The sequence below is a fragment of the Cupressus sempervirens genome, chromosome 7, assembly GCF_028749045.1.
Source record: "Cupressus sempervirens isolate cs-2001-9-10 chromosome 7, ASM2874904v1, whole genome shotgun sequence".
NCBI classification, from domain to species: Eukaryota; Viridiplantae; Streptophyta; class Pinopsida; order Cupressales; family Cupressaceae; genus Cupressus; species Cupressus sempervirens.
In genome coordinates, this window is record NC_143124.1 from 353536138 (window position 1) to 353553562 (window position 17425).

The window sequence follows — 17425 nt, forward strand, 5'->3', positions numbered from 1 at the left end:
ATTTAAGATTTTCCTCAATGATCTCTTTCTGTTTGAAGATATTTCCAAAGGAACATATGCTTTATTCTGTAGCCTTACTCTTAACATTTTCATGTTTCTTAGCCAACCTTGACATAGTCGTTCCTTCCACTTTGACATTTCACCACTCATGAACTTTATCATATATTTCTAGGTGGGAGTGCCACATCATCTCATGATGGAAGGCTCATGGTCATTTCCAATTTTTTTCCTTCCAAACTAGAAGGATAGGAGAGTGATCCAAGGCTATTTTAGGGAGAGCGTGGAGACTAGAGGAAGAGGAGATTTCCCACCCAACAAGGCACAACAATCTACCTAGTCTAACTTAGATAAGGTCAATTTCCCTTTCTATTTTTAGACCAAGTAAATTTCAAGCCCAAGAGCTCAATTTCCATCATCAAATATTCCTACAAATAAAATTACCTAGATCTAACATACTATCATTAAAGTCTACCAAGCGTCCCTCCTTTTTGGAGGGGAAGAGTGGGGTAGTAGAGTCACACATACAAAGAGCATTACCATTAGTGGATAAATATTTAATGATATCCTCCTAAACTTGCACCCTCCTTGTCTAAGAGTTTGGGGCATATATATTTAAAAGGAGTTAGGCAATATCTAGATATTTAAACATAATTGCCAAATAGTTATGCGAGAAGGAAATAAGTGTATTTGATAACTTACTTGGATTCCATGGAATAGAAATACCACCTCAAGCCCTAGTAGCTTCCACATAGTGGAAACCAACACTTGGCCAGAGATCATTCACAATATTAGAAAAGTTATCACACTTCATCTTAACCTCTTGAAGAAGTTAGATGTCCACTTTATTGAAAAGAATCGTGTTTTTAACCACAAACTATTTTTGGAGGTTCTTCAAACTCCTTATATTCTAGGGTAAGACATAATTTTTTCCTTCTACATTGGGAACCTTCCAAGGTTGACTACTTTCAATTCCAGTGATCTCTACTTTGTAGCCTTTGTTCCAGTTTGTCTACTATTAGGTCTTCCCAATTTCACCTAACTTCCCACATCCGCCTTCAAGTTTCCCCAATTTTCTCTCTTTTGTTCTTCTCATCCTCCATTATTATCATCATTCTATAATACAAGCAAGGAAGTTTCTTGATCTTTCACCAAGTTCAACTTTCTAGGCAAACTAAGAGAGTCCCCCTAAAGCTATCTGACAAGCCCCTTCAACCCCAAAGTGAGCATATTTGACAAGTATTCCCCATCCTTCATGTTGATGTCAAGAAAAACCTCCAAAGGTTTATCTATAATTTTCCCTCTTCCACCACTTTCTCTCTTGAATCTAATATAGAAGCCTTTGGGGTTAGCAATATCTCATTGATCTCCTTGGTGAAGGGATAGTCCTCTATGCCCTTTGGGATAGTCAATGTCTCACCTTGTTTCACCAACAGAGGGTCCACTTGCGCATCAAGAAGATGCACCACCACCAGGGGGCTAATGGAGGTAGAACCCACCTCATTACCACCAAACTTGGAAACCCCAAGGGAGGACACTTCCACCTTTTTTTTAAGAATGAATGATTACAGTTTGGGTCAAAGTAACCAAATTTTGAGCATCATTGATAGAAGGGGGATACATTCTCATAATCTAGAGCCTAGGATCTATTCCTCTATTTGGATTTTAGTGAGATATTCATTGGCAAGGGTTGGTTAATGGTAACATTAACCAAGATCTGAGAAAAGACCAACTTAGACTAAGATCTAGTAACCTCATCTAGTGATGAAATGTCCAAATAAGTTACCAATCACATTAAGGACTCTTGAATCACATAATTCAAGGGGGGCCTCAAAGATAAATCCAAATAGACATTAGATGATGTTGGTTAGTTTTAGGATCAAACCCTATTTTCCAATGAGCTAACAACAAACCATGGTTTCCATAACTCCATGTTCCTAATAACACCATGTTGACATTGCTATCTAGGGTGAACTTGAAGAGAAAAATGCCTCCCAGTAGTGTTGACACAGAGACACTATCCTTAAGTTTCCAATGGTCACTCCATTTTCTAACCATCTTAATCAATCATCTAAACATTAGAAACCTTCCTACCAAGAAGAGCTTAAAGGAAGAGGAAATACTCTTTACTAGAGAATCTGACAGAATTTTTCAAGCCCACAGCTCCCAACATGACCTTTGGAAGTTCCACCACAGTAGGAATCTCCTTGGATCCCATAACCACCTCAGTCCAACTTTTCCCCAAAGTCAAGATAACAGGAAGCACCTTGGGGGGATTAGATCCTAGAAAGGATAAATCATCTTCCAAAGTCCCTAACACAAGGTCAACTTCCAGAGGAATATCAATGATAGTAGAAGAAATAAACATTCTAAGAAGATAATGAATTTAGGATTAAAATAAAATTATAAAGTCCTAGGTCCAGGTGGATCTTTTCCAAGTGGGAAAGTTGCAAAGTGCTAAAAAAATAGACTTATAAATTATCGCAAATAGACATTTATCCTCAAATTATTGTAGTTTAGGTTCATCCATCTTCTATAATTCCCATTTTTTAAAATCCTAGTGTTTCCCATTGGTTTTAATCCTTCTCACTATTTTAGATATCTGTTGTGTTCACCTTGATGAGTCTGGATAGTTTTTCCTATCTAAAACTTTTACATCCTTCTCCCTTTTCTTATTGGGAGTTGTTTTCTTCAAATTTACTTCATCTACATGATTAGTAACATGATCTTCACCATGGAAGTTATATAAATCAAAAATATGGGAAATATTAAAACCAATAGGTAAATCCACTTCATATGAATGATCATTGATTCTCTTAAGAATTTTGCATGGGCTAATTTTCTTATATTTTAGTTTTTGATATGTCCCTATATGGAGTCTCTCCTTTCATAGTTAGATCCTCACTAGATCTCCTTTAGTAAAACAATTATACCTTCTATTGGTATCTATCACAAACTTTTATTTTTCATTACTTTCTTGAAACTTTTTCTTACTTCTACCTACAACTAATGTAGGTGTCACTAACTGTCACCCAATAGTAATTATAAAAAGTATAGAACTTCCTTAAGATTCCTTCCATTAAAAACTTAAAATGGTGATTTATCTATATAGACCTATTCACTAAGCTATTATAGGAAAATTCTACTTGGGCTAATGCTAAATACCACTATTTAGGTTTCTCTCTAACAATGAATCTTAACAAGTTTCCTAGACTCTAATCTACTGCATTATTTTACCATCTATTTATGGATGGTAGTAACTACTAAACTATAGCTTTGTTCTCATATGCTTCCATAAATTCCTCCAAAAATGACTAAGGAACTTAGTACCCAAATCAAATGTGATGGTTTTTGGCACACCATGAAATCTAATTATTTTTAAAAATATATAACTCTACCACCCTAGTAGCATCGTTGGTTTTTTTACAAGCAATTTCTTACGATTGTGTATGTTGTTCAACATGATTAGTTTACTTTCATATGAAATTCATAAGCTTGTTAATGATATCCATAATTGGGAAAAAATTTGTGAAATGTTGATTCACCCCCCACCCTGCCCCTTCTATGTATTTCCTATTTCTAACAAGAACTGGATGTAAATTGTGTAGAAAAGATGAATCCCCTATTGTTGAATAGAAAAAGTACATATCTATGATTGGTAGACTACAATATTTGACACATACTAGATCTAATATAGCTAATGTACTTGGAATTGTGACAAGATTTTAAGAAGATCCAAAAGAGAAACATTATGCAAAACTAAAAATAATTTTCATATATTTGAAAGACACACCTTATTATGGACTATGGTGTGATAGATAACATGATTTCATTTTATTTGCATACATTGATGTAGATTGGGCTAGAAGTGTAGATGACATAAAAAGCACTAGTGGTACTGGAGCCATTTTCTTGGGAGGAATATTGTTTTCTTGGCTAAGCAAGAAACATCATTGTATTTCACAAAGTACGCAGAAAAAAAGTATGTAGTGGCAACAAATGGTTGTAATCATAGTATTTGGATGAAAAATATGTTGAAAGACATTGAGATTGAGTTTACAGAATATGTCAAAGAATTCATTTTCACATTAAAAGACAAAGCATATAGTTATTAATTATCACTTTTTGAGAGAGAAAGTTGTAGAGAAAGAGATCATATTGCAGTATGTTAGCAGAAAGGAGCAAATAGCAGACATATTTAAAAAACCTTTGGCTAAGGAGATATTTTAGTATTGGAGTTATGACCTAGCCTACTTTTAAGTAGTTTATGTAGAGATTGCATCAGTTTGGTCATAGTAGAGCACTATTTCTTTTATTTGGAGTAGATCCATGATGCTTCTCCTATAGGGGAGTATCTATGTTTATACTGAGTCATTAAGGAATCTTGGTACTGGTATTTAATAGTGTCTTTGGACACTTGAGCTTATTGCATATCATACTTAGAGAATTGACATAATGATAGGTCTTTACCATTTATGTCAATGGGGGAGAGATTAGCACATGAAAAACATCCTATGAAAGATTGTCCTTTGGGGAGAGATGAGTACATTATACTTAATACATTCTATGGGAGAGATATAATTGAGATTCATGTTGATTGATGAAGAGGATTTGAAAAGATGTTGATGTGTGAGGGATCTTAACACCTACCTTGTGCATGTTGTTTGGTTACATTCTAGATAGCATGAATGAGGATGTAGTTGCAAGAGAGATACATTTGGTATTCATGGAACCCAGATGTTTTTCATCTATGTTATCATCAATGCCAAAGAGGGAGATTGTTAGCATGAATGTTGATGATATTCCTATGGGAGAGTATCCTAATAGTGTTGACGACATGGCTTAATGATTAAATGTTGCATTCATGAAAGAGTTTATCATTGATTTCAACATATTTGTTATTTTGTGAAGACTAGTAGAGCAGTAGACAGAGATCGGCTTTGCATAGTTCAAGGATTAAAGATCAGCTTATGCACACTTGCAATTATGTTCTATAGTATGTCTAGATGCTACAACTAAGAACACGTAGGAAAATATAAAGACTAGACAGAGTTATGAGGGATTTCATGAAGGAAGCTCTCAAACACCATTTTTGGAAAGCGGGTACTAATCTTTGTATTTTATCTCTGAACAAAGATGGATCTGGTTGAGCAAGTTGAGACAAAGGTTGAAGACATGTTAAGATTTCTTGATTAATCACACATGATTATATGTTTATCATATGTAAAGTTATGAGGATTGTGAGGCAACATATTGCTTGTAATTGTGCAAAGATGTAATATTGTACTGAAATGTGTATTGTAATATCTTAATTTGGTGCTATATATTATTATTGTAAATTGGAAAAGCCTCAAGGCCGACTCAATGATTTAGTCAAGGACTTAGTATAAAGGAAAAGTCTTTTCCTTGTGGTAATGTTTTGTAGATCAGCAAGATCATATTGTGACATACAAGCTTGAATGTGAATATGTTTTGGATCAAAGTAGAGATTGGTGTAGTTGAGGCACGGTGATCTTACAAGGACCTATATTTGGCAAGATAAGTTATTGTTAGACGATTTTTGAAATTAACTTGTATTATTCAGTGAGGATAGTATTGAAGTTGTTTGAACTGTGGACCCTCCCATCTTCTTTTCAACTCCTAACAGGGATGGCACAACTCCTAACAAGGATGGAATCTCCTAACACAAATTCAAAGTCTCCTAGCAGGGACTCATATGTACTGATTATATTTCATTGACTCTTAAAAGGGTTCATCCTTTCACAAGGAACTTATATATTAGTACATCATTTTATGGGTACCATCTACACTGGAGTTTTCCCTCTGATCAAGAGTTTTCCTAGTTAACAAATCTAGTGTTATTGTGTATGGTTATTTTTCTATTAATGTTGGACATTAATAGATTTATTTTATCTTATCTTATCTTATCATCTACTATTTACATGTTCCAAATATTAAAGAAGATATTGAGAGTTCTTTAAATTGTATAATTGATTTACACAACCCTTGATGGGGAGATCCAATGTTAAAGTTTGGAGGACAAAGAAAATGAAGAGATTGGAGATGAAGAAATGAAGTTCCAAGTTCTTAATGAACACCCAACCTCCAACTGGTTGAAAAATTCTGAGCAAAAATAAAGAAAGGTCAAATTATAAGAAGACATCGAAGAATTTAGAGGTTCTAGGGACTTCAAGAACTTTTGATAATATATCAAGTTCCCATGAGACCCCCACCCTTAATCATGAAGATGAAAGAAAATTGAAGTGTGAAAGGTTCAAGGTTCTCCAATACATGACTCCAAAGGGTTCAATAAGGAGAAATAAACCTAGATCTCAAAAGAGGAAATAGCCCACTCAAGTGTTCAGTGGTTCTAGAAACCTTTAACAAGATTCCTAGGTCCTAAGGAACCCTTGACCTCTAATAGCTTAGACTATTTCATGAACGAGGAAAAATTAGGGTTCTCAATATATCAAGATCCCAATGTTGGCAAAGAAAGAAGGAACTAAAGCCGAGAAGAGAAGACCTTACGCCGATGACATGTGTTTGAAGAAATAGTTCATCTCAAACAATTCTAGGAAGATTCCAACTTGCAAAGAGCGCTTATCAATTCAAACTCATACAATTCATGCTCCTTACATGTGGAAGTGACAATTTAAGGTTTTAAAGGGTAATTAATCACCAGTTTCAGTGCTAAAATAAGGAAAAATCCATGTCTTCATGTGCCAAGGGGATTAGCAGTTTTAATGTTGAACGTCAGCTATCTCGAGGCAGCTTTGCATGCAAGCCTAGGGAATGTGAAATAAGGGTTTTTTTTCTTTTTTTTCTTTTTTTAAAGTTACATAGACAACTCATAGTTATTAACTATCAATAATTGGAACACAATTTTCCTAAGAAAACAACTTTGCATGCAGGGCTAGGGAATGTGAAATAAGGAGGTTTTTCTTTTTCTTTTCAGTTATATTAACAACTCATACTTATCAACTATCAATAATTAGATCACAATTTTCCTAAGAAAATATTGTTATAATAGATTCATATTTTTGTTGAATAATATCTTTTGATCAATAAAAGAGAACCATTGTTGCCAACTTAAATGTGTATAATGCATTTCTTATAAAATGATTGATTCTATTTTCTAATACTTGATTAATGCATCATTTTTTTCCCCTTTATACAAGAGTAACTCTTTTTAGACCATATTTTATATTGTATTTACAGTTCTATGTTTAAAAGTTCAGTTTTGAATTTATTTATTTTTGTACACATTATCATATACCCTAAATCTCTCTATGACATACTTATGCGAACATGTTAAAGTTCGAGTTTTGCGTGGTTAGTCGGCTTATTTATTCACATTGTCTATGCAAAAAGTAAATATAAGTCATTGAATATTCTGGTGTATCACATCATTTTTGTTAGGTTCCAGTTTCAGATCCATTTTCTACCAATGACAGTTGAACAAGTGCTATACTACGGAGACCAGCCCTCTCTAGATATTCACTCAACTTACCGGTCACCCGCAGCCAATGAGTGTTTCTATTGTGTCAGTTGAAAGGAGAATCAACTTGCCCTATTTTCCATAGGGTGCATTCAATTGTGACAATATCCTCACATCTAATCAATGTGCAAAGCTCCTCGCATGATTAAATAAAATAAATCAAATTAATAATTTGTATACATAGAATTCAAAATCTAAGAGTGTATAGTATATGTTCATTGCTTTGTGGGTTTGTTTGTATAAAAAAGACATAATTATGAGGGACATTATGGCTGAAGATTAAAAATCAATTTGATCTAACTAACAAGTACAAACTGTTTGTCATATTTGTGCAGTCATTAGTTTTACTTGAGTTGTCCATTAAAATCTGCACTCAAAGAGAAGCAACTTTTTTTAAAGATTGGAAATAGTTCTCTTCATCTCATTTTAACAATCTTCCGCTTAAGAAAGCATATTTTCATTCCTTACCTCATTGGTTTATCCTCCCCCCGTCTCAATCAGAAAAGGAAATGTAGATTTAGTGCGAAAAGATGGATCAACATGAGTGCACAAGTTTGGAAATCCAAAGCTGATGCGAATTCTCAATTGCTGGCCTGGAAGGTTTTACACCACAAATTACCTGTAGGTGACAAATTAAAATACATTGCTGTGCAACCAATTAGTTGCCCCTTTTGTATGCGTACTGAAGATATGAAACATATATTTTGGGACTGCCCCTACGTTAAAAAACAATGGAATGTTATCTTTAAAAACTTTTCAACCATTTTTCACCATAAATGGAATTGGAAGGAAGCTCTCCTTAGCGTTGAATTGCATAATGATGTTATTGCTGATTCTATTAGGCAAGTTATCTTAAGACATATTTGGAAAGCTAGATGCAGTGCTGTTTTTTAAAGCAATTATTTTTAGGAAAGGGAAATCTTAAGGTTGTATTTTGATATAGTTTTTCAGGCTGCTTTTTTGTTGTCTCAGATTTCAGATTTATCTATAACGAATCCGTCAGCCATGGCCCAGCTACAGCAACTTAAAGACCAAGTGAATCAGCTTCAAAGTAATTGCCATGTGGATCTTTGCAAAGTTTTTCATCATGTCCTCTCAACGTAATGCCAACTGTTGGCATATTTTGATAATGATTTTCATGCTCCTTTTGTATTGTATTGATTTGTTTTAAACAGTGTATCTCTCTTCCAACTACCTTGTATAACTGTTATTCTTTATAACCTTACCTTAATTCAATATATAAAAAAATATTACGAGTTTCCAACTCACCCCGTTGCAGATGAAAAGACCAAAAAAAGGCTCCATTTGTGAACTTATAGATAAATACAACATTCACATCTCCCAACAATTTCTAAAATAAAGTAAATCCTAATTGGTCACTTCTTCGGGTGAACCATCTATGCGAGAAAAGTCTCCTCTCCATTTCATAAGTTGATTTGTCAGCAGTTTTCCAGAGCTCTGACCTTCAAGGAACATAATAGCATCTCCATAGTCATGGTGTGCAGATGACATTTCATTTCTATAGATTGAATTTGAATGAATAGATGGAATTTGAATCAATAGATGATCTAACTGTTAACATAAACAAAATTTCTAGTAAGAATTATAGTTGCAGTTGAGATGTATAAAGCATGTTTACAGCTGGATTCGCTCATTAGAATAGGGAGTATGCAGAAGTGGGCAATATTTTGTACTTCTGAGGAATGAGAAATGAGTAAAGCAAATCCCATATACCTGATGGCTAGAATGCATTTCCCAGAATAGTCTACCACTCTTCTGATGAAGAGCATAGTAGATTTTGGATACCTCAATGTGAATGAGCAATGATAATGGCAACGTCACAAGGTTTTCTATTGTCAGGGATGGTCATTGGTCAAGACTTTATTCGCAACAAAAATATATTTAAAAAGTGTTGTTTTAATTTTAACTCCAACAGCTTCTCCAAAGATATCTATGCTGTGCCCCATTGCATCTACTGGAAGGTAGGTATTTTTTGTTTGATACTGAATTGGAACTTATAGTGAGAAACATGCAGAAACAGGGTAGATCAATATATGTCATATTGTATGAAAAGCTGGGAACTTTGTAAAATAGCCTTTGATGCAGAATCAAAAATTAAAATACAGAACCAAAATGTAGATTATATTATACTCGAGATTTAAAATTTGCATTCAGAGGAAGAATAAATCAAATTGGTAATTATATCATACTTAAATTCGTAAATTTTGCCAGAGGGGTCCAGTTTCAGGTACAGAGAAGAGTCAAAAGATCCATGAATTTTGCTAATGGCGAGTAGATACAGAAGCACGGTATAATCAGTTTAAACATATAAGGGCCTACTCCTGCCCATTCCTTTTCAGTCTGAGAGCTAATTAAACATATAGTAAGCTGTAATTTCTGGAAATGATTGTATTAGAATTTTTTTGCATAAATGTTTTATCTGTGATCCGTCATCAGAATAGCAGAGAGCTGAAGGATAAATCAATAAACAGGTGCATCAATATTTCGGATCACACTCTGTGATCCGTCATCAGAATAGCAAAAAGCTGAAGGATAAATCAATAAACAGTTAGTTTCGGATCACACTCTGTGATCTGTCATCAGGATAGCAGAGAGCTGAAGGATAAATCATTCCTTCAATGATTTATCCTTCAGCTCTCTGCTATCCTGATGACGGATCACAGAGTGTGATCTGAAACGTTGATGCAAAATAATTCTAACACAATCGTTTTCAGAAATTACAGCTTACTATATGATGGATTGTAGAAAACTGATGTCTTTAATTAAACATATTTTTGTGCAATTTGTTTGTATGTCCATGATAAACCATAATCTCTATGTCATTTAACATGTAGAGAATGTATTGCCTTCTTCCATCAAACTGAGAGAACATGTAAAACTTTGGCTTTATTAGTGAAGATGGATACATCCCCATACAATTCAGGCAATACAAAGATTTGTTCTCCTAATTTCTCCTTCTTGATAATTCTATTTTTTTACTCTATGTGTAGCTTATATGTTCTGATCCATCATCGTGTGCCTATATGTTGATTTGTAAAATAAAATTACGAAAATCAAAATACAATTCCATAGCATACTCAATATAAGATGTTGTGACCATCATATACCAACAGATAGGAATCAACTTTACTTCGTTAAGGAGTTCGTCTAAACTAGTCTAGACAGTGTCCTAATAAACGGTTTGTGTATGTAACCGCATGAAATTTTTTCCCGTAAATGCTGTTCTTTAAAAAGAAATTTGTGGTCAACTTTGATAAAATTCGTTCATTTCTCTCTTATGTCTATAAAAGAAATACAGGTTTGAAAGGAGAAAAAATGTTTTTTCCCTTGTATCAGGCCACGTCATGATGAGAACATAACCAGTTCGCATAATATTTTAGCTTCAATTGGTTTCCTAGTGAGTCATGCTCTATGATTGTTACGCTGCATCATACCAAGTTTCTATTTTTGTAAGATCCTTTTGCAATTAAATTTTATCTATGGGTTGACATAAAAATTGTTTTTTAAATGGTTTGAGATGCCACTTAATACCAATCATTTTTTTTTGGAGTAAATGCAGCAACAACAAAATGGAGAAATTTTCAATGCTGTTTTGTACAAGTGGAGCAGTCAACTGTTGCCTTGAAAGAGAGATTTGGACGCTTGAAGAAGTTCTTGGAGCAGGGTTCCATTGTCTTCCATGGTTTTTATTTCTATTTTAGACTTTTTAAAAAGTTCTGCATTAAAAATTTACTTTGCAAAGACAACTTAACTAGACTTAACATACAGCCAATTTGTGGTTATAATTCTCTCATTTTTTTCTCAAAAGTTTCAAGTAACCTACATTAAAATGCATTCGATAAATAAGAATGTTGTTTCTTGTACGATGGAATTCTAAACAGGATTTAAGTATCTTGGTTGCACAGTCGCCTCGGTAGCAATCACATAAGCTCGCTTGGTTTGCAACATGTGATTTTTTTACCTATATCAACATACAGTATGTCACACATGCTAATTTTGCAAATATTTATTTAATTATTACATAGTACATTAAATGTTTTGCATAATATTTTTGGTACATGATTAGATATCCTTTTGGAATTATCAGTTGATTTTTGTTTATATGGAACAGGTTTAAACAGCACACTCTAAATTTTGAATTATTTAAGTTGCTCATCTGGAATTGCACTAACTTCTCTAATAAGAACCACCTATTAGTATGATTTCAGATGAATTGTCTAAACAAACAAACATCATACCATCTTCACAAAGAAAATACCAAACCAAAAGCTTTAAATTACCAGCCTCTTTGAAATGAATCTTGTTCATAAACACTATAACTTGTATGATATCCGGTAGGCCATGGCTTCTTAAGGGTCTTGAATGGAATTAAATAATCATATTTTATTATCTAAAAATAAATTCAATCTTGCTATCCATCAAAGTCACGGTAGAAAGGGCATACTCCTGCTCTGGAGCTGTCATTATAGACTCCCCTGTATTTGTCTGCAAACTAAAAACTGTTGCACAAGTTAAGAGTGTGCAAGTAGCAGAGCCCTTGTTTTTTCATTATACTCAAATTATCACTATAAAGTTGTAGAATTAGCACCCCTGCAAACAGTCTTTAGAAGCTGAGAATAAGCAGTGTCTGATGTCTGGGACATGATGGATCAACAATATCGGAGCCAGGATTATTCTTGGTAATCTTGTAAACAGATTTCTAGTGTTTCCACGTCTTCTGGTTTAAATAAAGCAAAGCCACAAATAAAAATAATTGAGATACAAATTCAAACCCAAACACTTGTAAACTTAAGTTAAAAGTCCAGTAAGATTATGACACATTAGGTTTATGCTAAGAGTATGATGGAATATTTGGGGTTCAGGTTCACCAAAAAGTAAAACCAAGTTCTTGAAGGGAAATGCATTTCTATCTATATTAGACCTCTTCCAGGCTTAAGTAAGACATGTAAGGTCTGTGCATGAACTGCAGGACTATATTCACACCTAATACTTTTAGACCACTCTTCACTGCACCTATCACAATATATTTATATTGTTGAGAAGATTGTTCATATAGATATTCTTACTATAATTATAACTCTAGAGCAATGAAAAATATAAGTTCGCCATCAGTTACAAATATGAGATGAGAGTTAATATAACAAATAGCATATGGGAGTGTGGGAGCTATAGTTTATCTATTTACTTAGATGATTGGATTTTTAAAAGTGTGCTATGTGCTAGGGCCTTAAGGACATATTTTGTAGCCCAGGGCCTAGTGTACTGAAACTCTATCGTTTTGTAGTTCACTGGCTATTATACATCCAAACTCTATGATGAATTAAAACAGCAGTACAAAGAATGAAAAACAGAGCATAAAAATAGAGCTTAAAAACAGAGCAGCAAAACTCAAATATACCAAAGAGCTATAAAGTTTCTTCTTGTTATTACAGCTGAGAGGAATGCTCTATTTATAGAGCTCATACATATTTCTAGAGGGTTCTTGAGAAGCTTCAAGAAAGGAAGCACTCTAGAGATTTCTACATAATTTTAAATTCACATTTTGCACAAAGAGAGAGGCTCCAAGAAGCAAGTAGAAAGTTCTGGACTGTGCATTAAATGCCCAGCCACTATAATAAACATTATTTTTAACACCCCCCCATAATGTTTATTTGGAGAGAGTAGGAACATCTTTGAGCTGCAATAGATCTCTAAATTTCGTAGATTTTACAATAGACAATGCTTTTGTAAATATATCAGCAAATTGATCTTTTGTTCCGCAAAATTGAAGCTCCACCTCTTGTCTTTCAATTAGATCTCGAACAAAATGATGATGCACTTCTATATGCTTGGACCTTGCATGATATACTGGATTTTTTTGCTAGCTTGATAGTACTTTGATTATCACAAAATATTGTTGTTGGAGAGTCTTGTGGATGATGCAATTCTTCAAGTAACCTCCTAAGCCATAATGCTTCTTGAGATGCCTTTGATAAACCAATATATTCAGCTTCTGTAGATGAGAGTGACACTGTTGATTGCTTCTTGCTACTCCACGAAATCGGTCCTGATCCAAGATGGAAGATATATCCTGAAGTTGACTTTCTATCATCAATGTCACCTGCATAATCAGAATCCGTATATCCAACTAAAGTAGGTTCTCCTCCATATTTGTATTCAATTCCAAGCTGGTAAGTACCCTTAATATATCTTAATATTCTTTTTAGCCGCTCTCCAATGTTCAATGTGTGGATCTGCCATGTATCTCGATACAATACCAACTACATATGCAATATCTGGTCTAGTTATAGTAAGATACAAAAGATTTCCAACAAGCTGCCTATATAATTTTCCATCCACTTTCTTTTGAGTAGAGTTAGCACCTAACTTTACTCCTATTTCACATGGTGTATTACATGGTTTACAATCACTCATATTGAATTTTTTAAGTACATCAAGAGCATATTTAGTTTGAGAGAGCATGATTCTTCCTTCTTCTTGCCATACTTGCATACCCAAAAAATAGTGCATTAGTCCTAAGTCAGTTATTTCGAAAGCTTGTTTGAGTTGATTTTTAGTTATTTCAATATCATGTGTGTGATCTCCTGTAATAATCAAGTCATCCACATACAATACAATGATAACAACCTTATTATCACAATATTTTACGTACACATCTGGATCAACATTACTTCTTTTAAATCCAACTTCTAGGAAGTAATTATTAATTTTTGAGTACCATTCCCTTGGTGCTTGTTTGAGACCATAGAGTGATTTTCTTAATCTACACACCAAATTCTCTTCTCCATACTTAATAAATCCTAGTGGTTGTTGCATATAAATTTCTTCTTTTAATTCACCATGCAAAAATGCACTTTTTACATCCATTTGAAAAAATTTCCAACCAAACTTTGCAGCTAAAGCAACTATTGTACGAATGGAAGTCATCTTAGCTACTGGAGCAAAGGTTTCAGTATAGTCTATACCTTCTTCTTGTGAGAAACCTTTAGCCACTAGCCTTGCTTTGTATTTTTCAATAGCTCCATCTGATGTGAATTTGGTTCTATAGGTCCACTTGCAACCAACCACATTTTTGCCTTCTGGAAGTGTTGTTAGTTCCCATGTTCCATTCTTCATCAAAGAATTGTATTCTTCTTGCATAGCTGCTTCTCATTCTTCTTTTCCTTTTGCTTCTTCATATGTGTTTGGAGCGTCAACCTGCATCACCTTAGTCATAAGAGCATAGTTAGCAAATATATATCTAGGACCTTCTTGATAAATTTCTTTGGATTTTCATTATCACTTTCTTGAGTCTCATCCCATGTAGTGGTTTGCACACCTTGACTTTGACTATTGGTAGAAGTAGAATTTTCTTCATCAATCAAAATTGGAAAGAAAGATAATGTTGGAGAATTATCATTCTTAACATCTTCATCAAACCATTCATTTCTTTTAATATAGATTTCATTAGTTCTAGGATTGTATAACCTATATCCTTTCGATTCCTCACTATATCCAACCATTATGCACTTCTCGCTTTTCCTTTCAAGTTTGCTCCTCCTTTCATCAGGAATGTGAGCATATGTTTTACAACCAAAAATTCTAAAATGAGATACTGTAGGCTTTCTTCCACTCCATGCCTCTTCTGGTGTTATGTTCAAAACTGCCTTAGTAGGTGTTCTATTCAAGATATATACGGCAGTATGAACTGCTTCAGCCCAAAATTTAGCTTCTAGATTTCTAGAATGAAGCATGCACCTAGCCATTTCTATTATAGTTCTATTTTTCCTTTCAGCAACACCATTTTGTTGGGGTGAATAAGAGACAGTTGATTCCTTTTTAATGCCATGTTCTTTACAAAAATCTAAAAGAGCTTTATTCATGTATTCAGTCCCTCTATCAGTTCTTAGTATCTTTAAGTACTTTCCACTTTGTTTTTCAGTCAAAGCTTTAAACTTTTGAAACACTTCATTTTTCTTTTGTAGAAAATACACCCAAATTCTTCTACTATAATCATCTATAAAAGTGAGGGCATACCTTGATCCTCCAATTGATGATGTTTTGAAAGGACCCATTACATCACTATGGACTAAATGTAGAGGAGTTTTTGCTCTCCATGATTTACCTTGAGGGAAACTTTCCACATGTTGTTTTCCCATTGGACATCCTTCACACACCTTAGGGCTTAATAATATCTTTGGCAGCCCATGCACCATTTGTAATTTCTCCATAAGCTTGAGACTTTGAAAATTGATGTGCCCCAAACGCTCATGCCATATCCTGCTCATCTCATCATATTGGGCAATAGCACACATATGTTTATCTCCACATTTAGAAGTAAATTCTTGAAATTTATATAATCCATTCTCCATTTTAACAATTGCAATGACTCTATAATTATCATTGGCATCCTTGATTAAGCACTTATCATTGTAGAATTCTATTTTATGTCCTTGACTTGCAATTTGAGATACTGAAAGCAGATTTGTTTTTAATTCAAGGACTAATTTCACATTTTTGAACAAACCCTTATCAATTTTGACATTACCAGTCCCTTTAACTTCTAAAGCACTATTATCCCCCAAATATATTTTCTCTATATTATTTTCACTTAGTGATTCAAATTGATTCTCATTATGAGACATGTGTTGTGTAGCACCAGAATCAATAACCCAATCTTCTTTGAAAGTATTATTTTCTTTAAGTGCAACACAAAATGCATTTCTTTTAGAATCTCCTAATTTTGGATAATTATTTACTTTCTTTTCTACATCTCTTTTCTTCTTGAAACATTCATTTGCCTTATGACCCATTTTACCACAATAATGACATTTCCATTTACTTCTATTATGATCTATATATGAAATACTCTTATTTTCATTCTTCCAATTTCTTTCTTTAGATTCATTTTCTTGTGACTTCTTATAATATTGTTTTCCTTTCATTACAAATGCTTGAGATTCACCATCAAATGATTCTTTTTCTTTAACTTGTCTTTTCTCTTCTTGAACCAACTTAGCACACAATTCTTCTGATTTAATACTTTTTAATTTATCTGCAGTATCTAAAACCCTTATAAATGATTGATAAGATCCTAGAAGACTTTGTAATATAATTTGCACAAAATCTTTATCATCTATATCTTTTCCAAGAGAAGCAAGCTCATTTTTCTTTTTCTTTAACTTACTTAAATGTGGGACTATCTCTTGTGAGCTTGATAATTTCAAATTGTATAATTCAGTTGTGAGAGATAAGATCCATACATCACCTGAATTTTGATATAAATCTTTCAAAACCTCCCAAACTTTGACTCCACTTCTCTCATTACGAACTTCTGGAAAAACTTCTTCTGAAAGTATAAGCTTGATTAGTGTTGCTGCCCTCTTGTCCCTTTTATCCCAATTATCTTGATCATTTCCTGGATTCGTAGGCCTTTGTTCACTACCAGTCACAATATCATAACAATTTTGAAGGGTTAGAGTGATTTCAACATGAGATACCCAATCATAATAATTTTTTCCATTTAATTTAACTGTAGGCAAAGTCACACCAAGTGATTCCATTGTTAAATTCTCTCCCTTTTTTTTGGATGAGAATGAAAGATATTTAAAAACTTGAACACCCAAGCTTGAAATTGAAAATCTCTCACCAATTTGTTGAAGAAAAAACCTTTTCTTTTGCTACAATATCCTTCCTTTGATGTAGTTTTTTTGTCCCAAACCAAACTGATGTTCACTCCTTGGTTACAGCTTGCAAATGTAAAGATTCACACAAGAAAAACACATATATTCATTCCAAAAGCATCATATATTCACAGCCCAAAGAACTGAAAATGCTCTGATATCATGATGAATTAAAACAGCAGCACAAAGAATTAAAAACAGAGCATAAAAACAGAGCAGCAAAACTCAAATATACCAAAGAGCTATA